This window comes from Anabrus simplex, chromosome 12, assembly GCF_040414725.1.
Source record: "Anabrus simplex isolate iqAnaSimp1 chromosome 12, ASM4041472v1, whole genome shotgun sequence".
NCBI classification, from domain to species: Eukaryota; Metazoa; Arthropoda; class Insecta; order Orthoptera; family Tettigoniidae; genus Anabrus; species Anabrus simplex.
Genome location: NC_090276.1, coordinates 86,092,219 through 86,112,314, shown reverse-complemented (window position 1 = coordinate 86,112,314; position 20,096 = coordinate 86,092,219). Strand labels below are relative to the sequence as shown.

Here is a 20,096-nt window from a genome sequence, read left to right as displayed (position 1 = left end):
AAGAATAATAAGGCAACTGGTGAAGATTCGATAGTGGCAGAACTACTGAAGCTGGCAAATGATGAAACTCTAGATGTACTAGTCAAGCTTTTTGAAGATATCTGGAGAACTGGGGTGATACCAACTGAATGGCTGTCAGCACTAATCCACCCTTTGCACAAGAAAGGTGATAAAAAGAATGTCAACAACTATAGGGGCATCTCATTAGTATCTGTTCCCTATAAGATTTTCTCCAAAGCAGTTCAGAACCGAATTGAAGCTCACATTGACCAACAGATTGGGGAATATCAGGTTGGCTTCAGAAAAAGCCGTTCGTGCCCAGAACAGATATTTAACCTGAAAAGCATCATAAGGTACAAGAAGACAGGAGGACACAGTTAAGTGGTTGTGTTTGTTGACTTTCAGTAAGCATATGACTCCATTGACCGCGAGTCATTAATGAATATTTTGGAAGAGTTTGGAGTGGACGATACGTCAAGAAATTTGATCAAACAAACTCTAACCAACACAGTGTCGAAAGTAAAATTTATGGGTGAGATCTCAGAACCGTTTACAATCAGAACAGGTGTCAGACAGGCAGATGGACTATCCCCACTCCTCTTCAACTGTGTTTTGGAAAAAGTCATTCGAGAGTGGAGGAAGTTGTTAGACCAAGAAGAAACAAAGGAAGATCAGTTCAGACTTGGTCCTAAGCACAAAGGGGTGTACGTTGACTGCCTGGCCTTTGCGGATGATCTGGCCATTTTTGCTAACAACATAGATTCAGCAGTCAACAAGATCAATAGGCTGTCAGAAGTTGCTGAAAAGGTAGGACTCCAGATTTCTATTCCAAAGACAAAATATATGACAAACATCTGTGATGGACCAGAATGGATGATCACTAATCTTGGAAAAATCGGTCGAGTCAAGAATTTCAGATATCTTGGTGAAGTCATCCATCAGAATGGATTAGAAGAGGAAGCAATCAATGTCAGGATGAGGAAGTTAGACCAGGCATACCAAATGACAAAAAATATCTATAATAAAAGTCTATGAGTATAGGGGCCAAGTTCCGACACTATAACACAGTTGTAAAACCTGAGGGATTATATGCGTCTGACACTTTGACCTTAATTAGTAAAGGTCAAGCTGATCGGCTGGAAAAGAGAGAGCGCAGGATACTAAGAAAAATCCTAGGTAATAGGTGGGTTGATGGACAGTGGCGAATGAGACCAAATGAGGATTTGTACAGCAAGACAGAACCTCTCACAGCGTCAATTAAGAAGAGACGGCTATTATTTTACGGTCATCTCTTGAGGATGACTGATGGTCGGCTAACAAAAAGAATATGTAATTTTATTCAATCTAAGGCAACAAGGCCGAGATGGTTCCAGGAATGTGAAAAAGATCTGATGCAGATTGCTATTTCAGACCAAGAAATTCATGACAGGAGCACATTTAGAAGATTGGTGAACAACTATCAAGGTTTCCAAATGGCATCAACTTCCAGAAGACGGAAAGGACCTTTGTCTAATGAGCATAAACAGGCACTCGTCGCTGGGCTCAGAAGATACTGGCAGGAAGTCAAAGCTGGAACAAGAACAAGACCTAGACACTGAAATGAAGTTGGTTGTTACCACGCAGTCCATAGAGGCTCAACTCGATGTATAAAAAAAAATTAAAAAAAAAATAAGTTTGTCATCCCTAAAGATTCCTTCAAGAATAGGAAACAAATACTTGAACTTAAAATAAAAAATGAAAAGCTTATAGTCACTAAAGCTGATAAAGGCAACATGACCGTTATTATGCATAAAGCTGATTACATCCAAAAAACAAAAAGCTTTTTTAACGATGACTTTTTTCTATTATTAAGAAGGACCCGACTCAGTCTTTGCAGTAGCAATTGAAACAAACAATGAAGACATCTTCTTTCCTCTTTAACGAATAAGAGAAGCAGAAATTAACTAGCAAGGACCCCGGCCTTCCTACCGCTAAAGCGCTGCCCAAAATCCACAAGGCCGGAGTCCCCATTAGGCCAATTATCAATTACAGACCTAGCCCCCTTTAGAAATTAGCTCAGTATATTAAAAAATTCTTAAAACAACATTACAGATTCACTGCAAATGAATCCATAAAGAATTCCGTAGAATTCACTAAAGAATTAATTAAATTTCGACTACAGGATCACCACACAATACATTCTTTTGATATAGTAAATATGTTTCCTAATATTAAAACTAATAAATTGCTTCCCATTATTGCCAAGAATTTGAAAAAATAGAGTCGCTTAAGCAAGCTTGAAATTGATGAATTCATGGCGGTTTTAAAATTGCTGATCAATAACAACTATTTTACTTTCGACCAGATCATTTATAAACAGAATAGCCTTGCAATGGGGTCTCCGGCCTCAGGAATTTTGGCAGAAATTTATTTAGATTTTTTAGAGGACACACAAATAATTAATAATGAAAAATTAAAGAATGTTCTCTTTTGGTCTAGGTATGTAGATGATGCGTTCGTTATCCTGGATGAACGCATAACCAACGCCTCTACGACTCTTAATAATCTTAACACAATAGATATGGATATAAAATTTACTTTAGAATCCAAAATAGAAAAATCCATTAATTATCTGGACCTAAAGGTCAATAGGCACGCCTCTTCATTTTCTTTTAGTATTTACAGAAAACCCACACAAACTGTAGTTACAATACGAAATGATTCGGTACACCCCTTAGCTCACAAATGCACGACCTATAACAGCTTGGTGAATCGTGCTTTTAGCATACCAATGTCCAAACGAAACTTGGACAAGGAACTGAGCATCATTCGAGCTATGGCTAAAGCTAACGGTTTTAAAGAGAATTTTATAGAACGAATAATAAGCAAATTCAAATATCACCCTCACACGAGTCTGATGAAAAATAAAACAGAAGCAAAGGAAATCGCAACCTTCACGTTTAATAAAGATGTGTACAGAATTACAAATATTTTCAAGGATCGCATTCAAGACAGATAATAGAAGTACAACAACTTTACATAATGCTTCTGTTGTCAACAAAGTAAATCCATATTCTAAATCAGGGGTATATAGATTTGAATGTAGAGACTGTGGAAGCAGATACATAGGACAAACTGGGCGTAGCTTTAATATCAGGTATCAGGAACACCTTAACGCTGTAAAACATCACAGATTCTCAGCGGTAGGCCAGCATATCCATGAGTACAAACATAAATTCACAGACATAGATAAAGACCTCGAAATCATGGAAACACTGTCTAAGGGACAGAAGCTTGACATTACGGAAGCATGTCTAATACATCTAGACCTATACTGTAACGCTAACCTTAATATGAACGAAATCTCGGCAAAACCCAAGGTATTATTTGATTGTTTGATTCTATTACTTAACAAGCTAAAAATTACAGAAAATTCGAACATATTCCGAACTCTACGTTACAACTTTGCGTACTACTGTCTTTTTCCACAACGCCCCCCCGATCCTCTCCTAAAAGTTCAATGTTCTAGAAACATCCCCTTTGCCACCTCTACTTCCCCTTCCCTAACACTTCATCACACAGCACAAGATACTAGCAGACACACTCGTCACGCTGCAGCCGTCACGTGAAGTACACAGCTGTAGAGGTGAGTCAGCCGTATCAACAGTTAGATTCAATCAGTTTTCTTTATCAATATTCTCGCTTTTCTTTTAACATTGGGTTTCATCATTACAGGGTTCCATTGAACTGAGAAGATATGTCCGCCTAACAACTGTAGGACAAATTAAATTACAGTTCCAACTACGCATACAGCATTAAAAATATGAAGTTTTTGTACTTAATAAATTTAAGAAGACAGCTCAGTTTTAACAATCATATTGTATATAACGAACTTTTAATCCAACAAAGTGGCTAATATACATGAAATGAACATTTTAACATCAAATGGACTGCATGCAACTTTAATTCCTCAATCTTAAGTTCACATTTGAATTCAACTATGAGAGTATAGAATCACAGAGATTAAGGAATGTGAAGACAACTCATCAACCAGATGAGAAATTTTATATTTATGACTTACAAGAATCCTCTTGTTACATATTAGAGTTTTTAATATAGCATAATATAGATGTTTAGGATTTAACTAGTGCAATATTCTATTGTCTGTATATATGTATATTAATGAGTTAATTATGACAATATGTTGTTTAATGTTTAGATCGCCAAGTTTTTTCACACTTTCTAAGCAGCTGATGATGGTGTCAAAAATTGAACACCGAAACATGTTCTGTAATAAATAATGTTGTAAATATCATCCAACAACATTGTATTTTGTATTGAAAAGTTGGAACCCACTAGATTCTAATTTAATTGTGATCTCAGTTCAATACGGACAAAAAGATGAAGTTCCTTACGTTTAAAGAAACAGAGCAGACAGAGCTGTATATCATCCAACAAAATTTGCTTCCGTGCAAAAGCGCGCTATGTGTTCGCCTCGTGCGGGAACTAGGCTAATCAGCTGCGTTCTTGCTATGTGCTTACTCAAATGCTTTAGTGTTTTATGAGACTGGGAAGTGTATAGTATATCAGTGTGAAAAGGAGTAATTACGGGGAGGAGTGAATTTGAACTTATAGATGCGTTGCACTTTTGTTGTTTCATGAAAGTACTTTTCAGTCATAATTATGTCTTCTAAAGGTCATCGAGTTGAAGAATTACGTGATGACAGCTTGCGTTCACTTGTATATGAAATGTTGGAGTTTAGCGACGAGGACCATGACTTCAGTGATTCCATTCAGATAGTGAAGATAATTCGTTCTCTGGAGAAGGAGGCACAAGTGGTACAGGAGAGCATTCTGGTGCTATCATAGTGAATGGTCGCAGATTCGAAAGTGACACCTCGGGTGATGACAGTGATGATGGAGAGATACAGGCAGACTCAAACTGCAGTGATATGTCAGGGCCTATTATGTGGGTAGAAGATGGACAGAAAAAGAGTAGATTTCCAGCAAAATTCATTCTTGGAGTAAAAGGACGGTTCTTGGATGTAAAGACTCCAGAGGATATTTACGAACTGTTTGTGGACAATACTATCTGTCAGTATATTGCTGAGCAAACTTATATTTATGCTCAACAGAAAATTTGTGGGAAAACACTGGCAAACAAGATGAAACGGAGGAGTAGGGAAAAAGACCGGATTCCTACAAATAAGGATGAAATAAAACTTTTATTCGGACTTTTGGTTCTTCAAGAGATTATCCACAAATCTACAATGGGGCATTATTACTCTCATAACAAGTAACTGGCCACGCCCATATTTTATGAGATCATGACGGAAAAGATGTTTTTCCTTCTCTTGAAATTTCTCCATTTTTCTGACAGTGAGGCATACGATGGGCAGATGTATCATCAACTATACAATGTAAAGCCAGTCTTCGATCACTTTGAGAAAATGTTTCAACAGGCTTACATTCCGGATGACCAGCTATCCACAGACGAAAGCCTTCTTCTATGGAAAGTTCGCCTTGGCTGGAAGGTATACATTCCACAGAAAAGGTCCCAGTTCGGAATGGAATCTTACAAAATTTGCAAAGCAAAAACGGGTTACATGTGGAATATGTTGTGGTACACTGGAAAATCAACAGAACTCAACAATGAAGTCCATGGCATTGATCTATCACAGTCTTCCAAGCTGACGAGAATTGTGTGTACTCCGGCAGATAATCTACTGAAACAAGGATACCTGATAGGAACGGACAACTATTTTGGGAACCCTGAATTATGAACATTAAAATAGAATAATAGTTAACACCACCTTTCCAATACTTATCTTTCCTTATATTTAGGAAATAAACATTACAACAGGCGTTGTAAGATGGGACATGTTTCGCTTAACAGTCGTAAGCATCATCAGCCGAGAATAAATCTTAGCCTAAAGTTAGGTCAGGGCCCCGAACCTAGTGTCCTTAACATATATGGCACCCTAAGTATCAACATTTATTTTTAGAAGATCAAAATAAGCTTGAAACTAGTGTGACAAAAACATAGAATGTTACAACATGGCTAAGAGAAAAAAGAGAACACAATCGAGTTGAGTCAGAGGATGGAATAGAAAGTACAATACAGAGCTGGTAGTGAAATAATTAAAATCATTGGATATCATTGCTACCAGTCAGTCAATTAGAATGTTCAAACATAAAACAAGTGTGACAATATATAGTGTTCATCATGGCTGAGTGAGAAAAAATATACGTAATCGTGTTGCCAAAGATTAAGAGATTAAGAGTGCAACACAGTGCTGGCAGTATAATAATCAAACTCATGGCTGCCAGTCAGTTAATAAGAATGTTCATACATAACAAAACATGGTGATTATATTCTTTTGAATGAAGAAAAAATAATTAAATCCCACTCTTGTGTAGATACATGAGACGGGCAAGAGAAATCATATATTGTAGCAGACATGGAGTAGTAACACTTCAAACAGGAAGGATCACGCCTGAAGCCGCTTCATTTTTGCTGGGAGTTCAAGTTCAAAATGGAAAAAATAGGAAGCCAAGTGCGTGAACTGAAATCAGAAAAATGGAAAAAAGAAAAAGATGTACTTGTGCCTTGAAAATAGGGTGTTCAAAATGGGAGTCTAATATCGCTTACTTCTTATGTTGGATGAGCGTTGACCGGAGACATTAGCCGTTCGAAGGGGTCTGTTAAACGTATGTCCGTTGCTGCGTGTGTTGTATCTGTGTGCTTGCCTAGGCGGAGAGTAAGTTGGGACGGGAGGGGTAGGTGCAACAATGAGAGTGCTGGAAGCTGGCGGCAGAGTTGTATTATGGGGAGGGGGTAAGGTGGAATCTGTTATGGCGACCGGAGGGGTATTTAAAGGTTTATAATTGAAGATTTTTGTGAAATTGTTATGATTTATATTAAAATTAGTGAGTAACTTGGGGACTTGTTCAATTATTGGGCTGTTGTTCTCAGGGACATCATTCAAATTATTATTATTATTAAAATGTTGATCCAAGAAAATGTATGTGTTTTCCAATCCAGTCATTAAGCTGCTTTTATTCACATATTTTATAATGTGGATGTCCTGATCAATTGTAGAATAATTGTGGCCAGAATCCCTCATGTGGTTGCTCATGGCAGAGTACTTTTTATGCTTTAAGGCATTATAATGTTCCAAGTATCTAGTTCTGAAACTGCGGCCAGTTTGTCCGATGTAAGAAAGTTCACACTGGGGGCATTTGAGTCTGTAAATATCAGAGTTTGAAAATTTGTCCTGAGAAGTATTTACCAAGTTGGAATTAAAGAATATATTCCGATCAGTGTTGCGAGTTCGGTAGGCAGTTCTGATGTTATGCATCTTAAATTGGTTAGTAATGCTGTATATGGCGGGGTTAGTGAAGGTGTGTTTATTCTTTTGGGCTTATCTGGAATTAAATTTGTAGTATTTTTTGATTTTATTTTACCGATAATCTTATCGATCAGGTTAGGTTTATAGCCGTTAAGTTTTGCAAGTTCTTTTATATAGTCAAACTCTTTTTTTCGGTTAGAAGGGGATAGTGGAATATTTAATGCTCGATGAACTAAACTGTAGAAAGTTGCTTGTTTATGAGATTGAGGGTGTAAAGACTCATTCTTTATTGTCAAAGGAGCAGCGGAGGGCTTTCTGTAAATTTGGAAAATGAAATTATCACTGGCTCTGGTCAAGGTTAAGTCCAGGAAATTTAATGATCTGTTGATTTCGTCTTCCTTAGTAAACCTTATATTGTGGTCAAGGTCATTAAGGGTCTTTAAAATGTTATCACTATTATTGTGATGTGTGTCGATGATGGCAAATGTGTCATCGATGTATCTTAGCCAAAGCTGTAGACCATTGATTTTATTGATTATCTTGGTAGCCTAGAGGTGGTCCATAAAAATGTTAGCAAGGATTCCAGATATCGGGTCGCCCATCGCTAGTCCCTCCTGTTGGTAAATTTTGTTATTGAATGTAAAGAAGTTATTGTTTACTACAAATTTTAGCAAGTTGATCAGTTCATCTATTTCACATTTGCTTATAGTGTTATGTTTCAAAAGGTTAGTTTCTATTAAACTAATGGTCTCATTTACTAGTATACTAGTATACATATTGGTGACATCATACGAAACCATGATGTGATTGTCATGTAACTTGAATTTAGAAAGTTTATTTCAAAAATCAACTGGATTTTTGATATAGGCTTCATTATTGAACTTAAAATGGCTATTTAAAAATGGTGTAAAAATTTAGAAACCTTGTAGGTGGGACTATTTCGACAGTTTATAATAGGGCGCATTGGCACATCTTTCTTATGTATTTTTGGTAAGGCTTTAGCAGTAGGTAACCTGGGGTTCATAATGGTGAGTTTTTGTTGTTCATGCTCTTGAAAGAGAAAAGATGAATTTTTCAGCAAGTTCTTTAAACCACGCTGGATCTTTAAAGTAGGATCCTTGTCAATTAGTTTGTAGTTATTGGCAGAAAAGAAATCTTCAGTTCTACTAATATATTCATTTTTGTTCAATAATACAGTTGTAGAGCCTTTGTCAGCTTTTGTGACTGTTATATTATTATTTCTGATTTTGTTCTTTACTTCAATCATTTGCTTGTTAAGATTTTAAGAAGGCTTGGAATTTATTTCACTGGTTAGTAACGGGAGCTTCTTTTTAATTTCGTATTTAACATCATTACGGTGTTCAATAGGAAGTTTTGAAATATTTGATTCGATTTCGGCAATATTGGTCACCAGATCGTCAATTTTATTGGGGTTGGGCCAATTGAATTTGAAACCTTTGTTCAAAAGATCCATTTCACTGTTTGAAAAGTTAGTGTTGGACAAATTTACAGTGTTTGGAACAACTTTGATTTGGGGAAAGGGTGTTCCTGTGGTTTTGAAAGATTTGACGAATTTAGTTTTTGATTCCTTAAGAAAAGTCAATTTTTTGTCTAAAACTTCTTGTTTTTTATTTATTTTTAATCTCTGGCAACACGATTACGTATATTTTTTCTCACTCAGCCATGATGAACACTATATATTTTCACACTTGTTTTATGTTTGAACATTCTAATTGACTGACTGGTAGCAATGATATCCAATGATTTTAATTATTTCACTACCAGCTCTGTATTGTACTTTCTATTCCATCCTCTGACTCAACTCGATTGTGGTTTTTTTTTTCTCTTAGCCATGTTCTAACATTCTATGTTTTTGTCTCACTAGTTTTAAGCATATTTTGATCTTCTAAAAATAAATGTTGATACTTAGGGTGCCATATATGTTAAGGACACTAGGTTCGAGGCTCTGACCTAACTTTAGGCTAAGATTTATTCTCGGCTGATGATGCTTACGACTGTTAAGCGAAACATGTCCCATCTTAAAACGCCTGTTGTAATGTTTATTTCCTAAATATAAGGAAAGATAAGGAAAGTATTGGAAAGGTGGTGTTAACTATTATTCTATTTTAATGTTCATGTTCTGATGTCCAATACGGTCCACAATGAGATTTATTACCTGTAACCCTGAATTATACGACCTGCTAAATGACCTTAATACTGACGTAGTGGGTACAGTTAGAACCAACCAGTAAAATCTCCCTAAGGAACTTATGAGTAAAAAGCTGAAGAAAGGAGAGGTAACAGCTGCTTATCGAAAGAAACTCGTGGAAGGACAAGAGAGACGTTTGCATGCTCAGTAGTATGTTCCTATCAGAGGAAAGGACTAAACCAAAGAGAAACCTGCAGTTTGCATTGACTAAAATGATTCAATGGGCGGAGTTGATCTTTCTGATCAGTACGTCATTACGTACTCCACAGCAAGGAAGCGAATGAAGAAATATTACCAGAAAATTTTTCGGCATCTTCTGGACCTCGTGGTATTCAATTCATTCATCATTTTCTGACAACATGGAGGAAAATTCACTTATCTGCAGTTCAGAATTCACCTCATTGATAAAATCCTCAAAAAGTACACAGGTTCAACCCCCGCTGAAGCAATGCCTGTCCTTTCAGTTAGACCACCTCCAGCTGCTCCCACAGAAAGATTCAACGGTAGGCATTTTCCTGATGTGAATTCACCATGGTGTGAAGAGGTGCGTGGTGTGTCTGGCGAAAAGGGAGATACGTGAAACAATCTACAGGTGCAGGGACTGCGATGTCGCTCTCTGTGCAGCTCCATGTTTCTGTGCTTATCACATGCAAGATGTGTAAAAACAGTGCGTGAGATGTAAACTGTGTGAATAGTGTAAATAATATAATTAGTGAAATCAGTCCTGATGTCTAAATTCATTGCAATAAAAAAGTAATATTTGTGTGAAGATGATTAGAACCACGCTACCATTGTAAGTACTTACTCTCAACTTATTACTGCGATTGCAAACCCTGCATGAAATGTATTTTTCTCAACTGCGGTATTTATTTCAGATATTGTAGATTAGTTAATGATCAAGTGTATTTGCAGTGTATGTGTTTTTAATTTTCCTCAAATTAATATGAAAATATAGATATTCCGAAAAGAAATTTATATTTGCAATATACTGTACCAGGAAAAGTTCGTGGGTAATTGGCATGAGTAGGACCTCAGGGAGTGGAACTTGGTTTTGGAGCCAGTACAGAGTAGGATAGACTCGCAGAGCAAATAATAGATGGTTATATATTTTTAAAAACAATTTATTGATTTTTCACCCTGCAATATGATTATTGGATTCAAATCTTGCATTGAAATTAAACGTTTGAACGTAATCTTCTTGAATGTAGTTCATGAAAATTAAATAAATATCACTGATATCAAAGTCTTTCATATACGAAATTACTAGGTATTGGATTTCCACCTACAGTCTTTCTAAATCATTTTATGAAATGAGCACATACTGATAATTGTAAATTGACATAAGAATTTAAATTTCTGTTGAGAGTTTTTCAGTTTGTAAACCTTGATGTATAGAACACTTGAAAAGCCTAAAGTTCTTCTATGAAATTTGAAATTAAATTTGAAAAATGAATTAACCACAAAAAAATGAACTTCTGAGAAATTATGAGAACTCTGAAATATTTGTTCACATGCAGCACTGAGGTTTCCACTGTTCAAAAGTAATGAGAAAAAAAATTCAGTCAGTTTGTTACTAGTCACTTAATGTAAGAAAATGTTGCTTACAAATGTTGAAGAATGGAATTCTGGAATGTTCCGTGGAGAATCAGGTTGAGCGATGTTCCATTAACACACCACGTTGCTGTCCTGCGATGGGTACCATCGATGAGGTGATGATTGCTGGAACTGGATCTCGTAGAATTACAGCTTGTTGAGGTGATTTTTCGCACACGGAAAATTCACTTAGTGCGAGTAGTTATCACTGACATTGTCATTTACTGTCGAACACAGTTTATGGCGAAATTTAATTTAAAGACATTAAATGAATAATCACAGTCCTGGCTGTATGAAATACTATTTAAAGTCGTCACTTAGAACGTCCAAAACTACACAGTTCAAACACTTGGAAAGGCAAATCACAGTCTCTAATCACAGTCTTTGAACACGGGTTTTGAGCCACTAAGGATGATTTTCTGATTATTATAATATCACTTTACCTCGAAAAGAGTTCCTAGTATTCACCCCGTTTACTACTGTAAGTCGTGTACTAATATGGCATGAACATTACGTGAATAAAAATACACAGTTCAATACTCTAAAAGAAATGAGTCCTGGTAATTCTACATGTTAGTTTCAGTTCATTGTGGTAGTTCAATATTATGTGAAATAAGTTAAGTTCACACGTAATGTTATAATCTGTGAACATCAAATATTTGGTATTTGCTCTTCAATAAGTTCACTCGTATTATGTTCTGAAATGACTTTAGAATTAGACCGTAATCGCGACACGATAGACATCTTTTATAATCTTATCGGCGATACAACTTCGTCTTCCGGAAACACGACGGCACGTACTTTCACCGTGACTGCGCGGACATACTGTACGCGGGTCGGTCTTCCTTCTCTCTCACTCACACACATCTGTGTACTCGTCTTTGTACTGTTCTGTGCTGCTTGTTAGCCTTGACATATATATCGGCGCTGGGAGGGGTGGCTCTCTTGGTCATGTGACCATGAGTGCACAGTCTTCTTAGACTTTAAATTATTATAACTCAACAACCATGGGATAGATTAATTCGAAATTCACAGGAATTAACTTTTATGACGTCCGCTACAATTCAGCGTTTGTCCCGTTGAAATTAGTTAAGGCATTAAAAAGCTAGCGAAAAGAAAAATCTTTTCGAGAAATATCTCTAGGGTAGGTGAGCTTCAAGCGGCAGGTGACGTCACTTGACCTCACCTAGTCCACTCGTGGAGTCTGGCACATGCTGGAACATTCATTCGCTCAGCTGTTCGTACGTCAGATGAAATTTTATGCTGGAATAAAGTTTGTTTTCAATTGATATGTGCCAGGACTTAGGCCTTTCTGGTACAATACGGAAGTTAAGATTGTGTTTGCTCCAAAACTAAAACACCCGCAAATATTAACAAATAGGCGAAAAATCATTTTCTGTATCAGAATTAGGATATACGTAGCATTTTATTATCAAGGATTTCAAAATTTGGAAGGTTTCTTGAATTTATTTGATTAATTTTTGAGTTATGAAAATTATTCCCCACCAGAACGGTGTTACCATATTGCGCGCTTCCCAGTTAACGGGTCAATTAAATTTGAATGACAAAAAATACCATAATCTATTCACCTAGCTCACTTTCACGAGAACCTTACAACTGGTAGATTGGTGGGGGGGAAGGGGGGTATTCCAAAAATGCAAAAAATGTTAATCAAATCAATGGAGGAGTCCAGTGTAGGGTGTATTGCTAAGGGCTGCGATGGAATAGTGAGAATACGTAAGAGTGAGGAATTGAAAATGGAAGCTAATGTGCAGATGGGTGGCTTGTGTGAGCTGTGGTCTGTCAAATTTGCAGAAGCTTTTATGTTAAGTGAAAATGGATTGTAAGGTGCAAAATTGTGAATGGAAAAGGGAAAGAAATATTTTCAAAAGTTGTGCTAAAAGGTGCCAAAAAGAGAAATACTGGTAAAATACCTTTATTCAGGTTAAGAAAGTTTCATTGACATTCTTTTAATCAACACTATTGAAAATATGAAATATCTTTAAGTAACCAGTATTTATAAAATAAAGGTGCTGGTGATTGTTGTTTAAGAGAAAGTAAAACTTGGCAACCACCATTTACACACACAGAAGCCATCCATTTACACATCTTCTTCCCTCACTCATACGTATTCTAAACACCCATTAAACGGACTCTTTCATCACTCTGAATATGAGTCACAGGTGGTCAAATTGTGCTCAACGTCATGGACATTATGTAGCTGTCCAATTCTTGAACAAACCATGAAATAAGTGGTACGGAAAAGGTGCAGAAGTATCAAGGAGGTAGGGAGAGAGGGGATAAATGTGCTAATCTCACGAAAAGATGCATGAAAATATGTGTTAATTTTGCTTCATTTCATACACGTTTCAATAATTAATTTGTAAGCACTGTATTTTCGGAAGGGTGTTGCACCTTAACCCTTTCAGACCTAAAAAAAACTGGAGGCGTGAATATTTGTTTGTATGTCAAAAACTGACTAAAATGCTCCTCAATACACATATTGATAGTTTATTTTACAAAATAAAAACTAACATCCGAAAAAAAATGACCCACACAATTGTGCGTATCAAAATTCAAAACCTCGTTGTATCACATACATGATGTATCTTCAAAATTTACGTTCACTAACCAATGTACACACTTCATTGAATATATTCCGGTATTCAGTAAAGCTTCTAGATTAATATAAACGCAATAAATAAATACTTACTTTTGGCACTACTGCTTCTCGCCATCTCGCCGATCAACTGTGCTTTTCAAACTCTTCTTCCTTCGCCCTGGCGGTCAAGCGCATACTAAAAACAATTGAAATAGACGCCACGTGTCCCGCACAATCACTGCAGTCCAGTCTAGCGCCGAAAAAACATCAAATACGGTCAGGGATAAACAAAATACGAACCCGCACAATTGTGCGTACTCGGTCTGAAAGGGTTAAAAAATCCATTCTCTGATTATAACTAGGGCCCGGATTCTTATGTAATTACATAATCCACTCCTTTAACAAAAAATGTCAGTAAATTGTGGTTCTCAAATTGTTATAGTTGGGTTTAATTTTACATATTACTAGTAATTAAAAGATTGTTTCAGTTCTATCTTAGAAGTGAAGCTTCCACGGTGTGTAGAATTAGTTAGTTCTTTTTACGGGTTGAACCGTGTTGTTTTCTGCACATTACGTGCAATACAGTTTGCCGACGTTTCAAATACATTGCAGTATTCTTTGTAAAGGAGACTAAAATACCTCTACTCGATCTGAGGTAATCAGTCTCCCAGGCAGGAGTTTATTTTTTTATTTTTCAGAATAATTAAATTATTGGTGAATTTCCGTTTGTAAAGAAAATATTACAATTACTATCAGAATTTCCTACTCTGTGAAATACAGTAGGTCAGAGTGCCTCAACTCTGTATAATAGCACTAATCCTATCTATGAATGTGGGATGGCCAGGTGCGTTGCATTGATCATTTAACCTTTTAACAAACTGAAAGCAGGCTACTACTTCCTGCATTGTTGAATGGTCCTTCTCAGCCTACAAGAAGATTTATTGGATTAGCACCAAAACATGGAGAGGTACTCGGTGACACACTGCGCATCATGATATAAAAGTTACTATACTATTTGTTACTTAACAGTGTGGTTTAAAGACAGATTCTATATAAACTTTATTTTGTAACGTTTATTATTTATTTTCAGGGCACAAGGGCAGCAGGAAATTAGCTGTAACCATAAATTGTGTAATACACTCTGCAGTTTACACTGCATAAATTTTTTTAAATACTTGAAGTATTTTGAACAGATCTTTAATTTGATAGTTCAATAAGTAACTATATTCCCTGTCAAAAGTTAAAAAGCAGTAAACTATGAAAATAAACTAAAGCAACAACGATCATAAAATATGGAGTTATTTAAAACAGTATTATTATCCATATCATAATATGAACATTAGTACTGCTACATATTTCACTGATATTTACTACATTTTATATAAATATTTCGCACCTTGACTGTATATAAAAGTTTGCGCCCTAATTATAACTTGGTTTCAGTGGAAGAAGTATTCGGCACCACATTAGCTGTCTAGGAAATTGAGGAATGTAAGTGACATTGTATGTTGTAGAGCAATGGCTTAATTGCATCAGGAAAACCAAAATGTGGCACATTATTTTAATTTGTAGGCTGGTTAACCCATTGTTATACTAATTTTATTGTGCCGAGTGTGTTTGTATTCTAGGAGATGGTAAAAAGAGGGGTGGGATGTTCCTACTATACTCTATCTCAAATTACCTGGGAGATAAGAATTACAAGTCTGGCCACATGTGCACTGTAGTACTAGTCGCAAAAAGACATCAGTCAAGAAATCGTGATTCCGATAACTAGTTCAAATAATCTGTAATAACATGTTATAAGAAGAATACAAGATTTATACAATCACCAGAATGAATCAAGATGATATTCAATACAATTCTGAAGGTTAATTTACTCACTAATGTCTCCTGCAGAAGAAAGGAAGGTTACTCAACTCCCTCCATGTCGTGGTCGTCATCACTGCCAGAGTCGTTCACATTTATCACTATCTGTTCAATCGCATCATCTACTAACTGTTCTATATCCCACATTCGTTTTTGTTCCCCCTCGATGACGTGTTTTACACACATTTCCCACTGTTGAGGGGTCGCTAGTTCAATCCCTTCCAGCAGCAGTTTTTCTTACTTCCGCAAGAGTGAAAGTTTTGTTGTCCCATGCAACATGGCCTTTAACTTGACTCCACATATTTTCAATTGGATTTAAAGAAGAATTTGGTAATTAGGTAACCTCCCGATTGCAATGTGATATCATCTACGCGATACTCGCCACACGAGTCCTTAACATGCTGTGGGATGACATTAAGAACCTCGTCACATTTTGGAGGGGACTACCAGCATTTGCGTCACTAAACTTCTTAAAAACGTTGAGAACACACTGTTTTTCTCGACTTCCCTTCTTATGTTTTATGTTAGAATAGCTGGGTTCACCCATCTTCACTGCGCACGGAACTTTACCAAAAGGTTATGTAAACATAAATTAAAACTATTAACTAAATCCTAAACACCAAGACAAAGACTGACTACCAACTTAATTAATAATTATATATTACTAAATAATAGCACGAAAGAAACACTTAATAATATGCGAAGTCACTAGCGTGCCAATAACACTCGGAACACAGCAGTAAACAGAAAGCACATGGGTTGTACGTTAGCTAAATGAACCGCTACTCAGTACTGCAATGGCTGTTCCCCTCTCAAAAGGCACTTTAATGCACGAGTATCAATTATAAATCGTAACTAAACAGCTTTTTAAAAGTGAAAAATGAAGATAAATGGATTTAGATGACGTACATAACTTTTACTTTGAAATAACATTACTTAACACATGTAGAGTATTTTTTATGCCTTACCCAAGATAGACAGTACCACCGCATTTATCACGTGTTTCTGGTGTTTACCTTATCTCCCGGGTTATTTCATACTAATGTATTCAATCTTCTATGCCACACCTCACATGTGTTAGTGGTCTGTGAAGGTTTTGAAGACATTCCAATTATGAGGAAGAAAAAGTGGTTTGCTACCTGCCTTATCTACTAAGTTGTCCTTTAATAAAATTGTCTTTGACATAATCAAAAACTGATGCTTTCACGGCCCGTAATTGTAGACATGATAATAAGCTTTAGGGCTGCTTTAACCTGTGAAACATTATCGGAGCAGTCGTTATGACAGGTTAATGTTGATAAACTTATTTTATTTGATCCTGTATTGACTTGTCTAAATCTATTAAAAAAACTATTTAAAATAGTTTATGTTGGGTCCACCTTGTCAATACACTTTTAATGACTGAAAATTATTTATTCTTTCATATACTGTTGAAGGGACCCAACATAAACTATTTTAAATGCCTAGTTTCTTTAATAGATTATTGACAGGTTATTATGCCGCATAAACAGAGCAGCTCACCCCTGACTTGCCTTGAATACGTAACCCAGAATATCATGGGATTATGCAATTTCCCATTATTTAGTTGTAACATTTCACGAGAAGCACTGCAATCACAAAAGATTTGGCACCATGGGAAGTATGCGCTAGGGATTTTGTCACTTTAAAAAAGCCTATGATAATGACCTAGGTCAAACATATGGAAAAAAGTAGGGAACTAAGTTATTACAAAATGAAACAAACCATGTTAAATGCAACAATGCATCTGAAAAATAGCTTATTGCTAAGGAGTGAAAATCACCGTGAAGTAAATCAAGGGATATTGATAATTTTGTTTAAATGTTTCATATCTTCTTACAGACACATTGTTTATTGAAATACTGTAGTGTATGAATTGTTTTATGTTGTACGTGACAGGTGCAGGAAGAGGCAGCACGACAACAGGCTCCACATGGTCAAGGAGGCTATGGCAAAGTAAATCCTCCTGGGATTGTTGTTGGCCAGCCGCAGGTGAAGCAAAGAACCATCCAGATGGGGCCTAGTGCAGAGGGACCACATCTTATTCCCATGAACCAGTGGACTCCAAGGTATATATTGTGCTATTGGAATGTGAACGTTTAGAGAAATAAATCTCCAACCGTTAGTACGTGTATTTTTAGGACTTTCTGGCGTTAATGGGTTAGGGGTAACATGCTAGCCTCTTACCGCCAGGCCCCGTGTTCGATTCCTGTCCAGTCCGAGGCTGGAACGGGATTCACTTACCCTTGTGATACCAACTGAGGAAGTATCTAATATCCTCTCAATTAATACAGAAATAATTTAGAATTTTTACTGAACAGTTGATATAAAATCAAAGAGCAAAGATGAAGAATCACGTGGAAGGTGTAGAACTGATGAATAGAAATTATACTCTGCACGGCTTTACTTCTAAATTGACATTTTGCAAAACAAATGAGCATCGTCTTACCTCTGTTGCCAGCACGCTACTTATGCGAGAACAGCTGATGCAATACGACTGAGGTAATCAGCCCTCGTAAAATGTAATACCGCACTCAGAATAGCTAATGAATCGGGATTGAAAATAAATTCCCAAACACTATACTTACTAACAACATCAGACACAAAAAGAGAATATATCATTAAGAATTAAAAAGAATGAGGAAATAACACATCATTTGCCACTAATGGCTGGCACAGAAAGAAGGTTATGGCCTACAAAGGGAACACTTCACTGATTTCAGAGTCACTTTCTTGCCACTTGTCTGTCCCGAACTACACTGAGACATGCTAAACATGCACAACTGAGTACACTACAAAAATACATGGATGTAAATAAAACTACAGCTATTTTTGTGCACTGAACTACTAAACCAGTATTGTACTAACTTATGCTAAACTGTAAATGATGGCATAATGCACACAGTTCAACGAGTACCTGCACTGCTTTCCACCAAGCTACTAGAGACACTAATAATGAAAACACTAATTATTGATGAAAAATGCAAAATATTGTGAACCGTGCCGAATACCATACACATTGAGCGAGATAGGTTAACCACGTGGTGAATGTAAATATTAGAGTTGGCAACTAGGTTTTGAGATCGCAGTCTGCCGATATCAGTCGATATGAATGGCGGCTTGGGGTTCGTTGTATGTCTATGTTTCAGCGCATAACCACCAGACAGAGCCAAAATCGGCCAAAAATCAATTTAGAAGTAAAGCAGTGCGGAGTATAGACATGTTTTAGAGTTAAATCAACCATAACGTCCTACTTGACAGCAATGCCTTGTCACCCAATAAATGGCCGAAAACATTTCAAAACTTACTTGTCTGAATTTGTGCACAAAAATATCAGTAATGACTTTTAAGATAAATTCAGATGGGACCAACTATGGAGAATGATAGGTTAAAAAAGACTCATTGTTTGGTTGCAGGTATCCATCGAATCCCGCTCTACAAACGAATCCAGGCTTACGGCAACCATCACCAAACATGATTCAACAACTGCAACCCCTCCAAGTCCCTCCACAGCAGGTGCAGCAACCGTTAGGCATCGTGCCTTCTCACATTGGAATGGGCATCACCAGGTTTAGTAGGAGCTGCTGGCAGTAACCAGTAACTCTCAAGTCCCCCAACACTCCCGAACAGCAACAACAAATATTACACATCAGCCGCAAGTGTACAAAGAGGCGCAGGTGGCTCAAGCTCAGAATCAAGGAGGCGGGGGAATGCTTCAGGATCAACAGCTGTAGCACATCATGTCTCAGCAGCAGCAAGGAAGGATGAAAATGCAGGGAGTATTTAACCAGCAGGCAATGCTGGGCTGGGTATGTCTCCTCAGGAGCAACAACAACAGTGGTACAAACAACAACAAATAATGGCCATGCAGCAACACCAGAAACAACAGCAGGCCGCATTCCATCAGCCTCCCCCAGCTCCTCCGTACGGACAGCCCCAGAGGCTTCCAGGAGCCGGCCGCCTGCAGCACCTGGTTAGCTATACTGGAGGTGGCATCCTCCCCGACCAGACGCAGTACGTAGTTGGAGGACAACACGGCACACAGGTCCTGCAGCAGCAGCCGGGCCTGAAGCCTATGCCGCCACCAGTTTCGTCCCCTGAGGGTATCTCTTTGGATAGGTTAAGAATCCGTAACTGTGTGAAAATAAAATACACTGCCGAATTCACTCTTATGTTTCTGAGTCTCTTCTTCTTGCGGACACTGTGTTTTGTGCCGTGACTAATGGTTATACATAATGAGATTTCTTTCTCTGTGAATGCAATAGTGAAGTAGGAGTAGGGGAATGGGGGGCTAGAAAAGTCTGTGTTAACAGGACATTCTATAGATGCAAACTTAACGTTGCACAACGAGCAATTAATTAATACATACATACATATATACAAACATTATCATTATAGACTGTTATGCCTTTCAGCGTTCAGTCTGCTAGCCTCTGTGAATTTACCAAATGTCGCCACAATCCTCTACTTGCAACTA

General features: G+C 37.1%; 1 pseudogene; it reads left to right on the top strand.

Annotated features, from left to right (window-relative positions):
- The window catches only part of LOC136884163 (histone lysine acetyltransferase CREBBP-like), a 68,499-nt pseudogene extending 49,199 nt beyond the window's left edge, over positions 1 to 19,300 (top strand).
- The last annotated feature ends 796 nt before the right edge of the window (positions 19,301 to 20,096 follow it).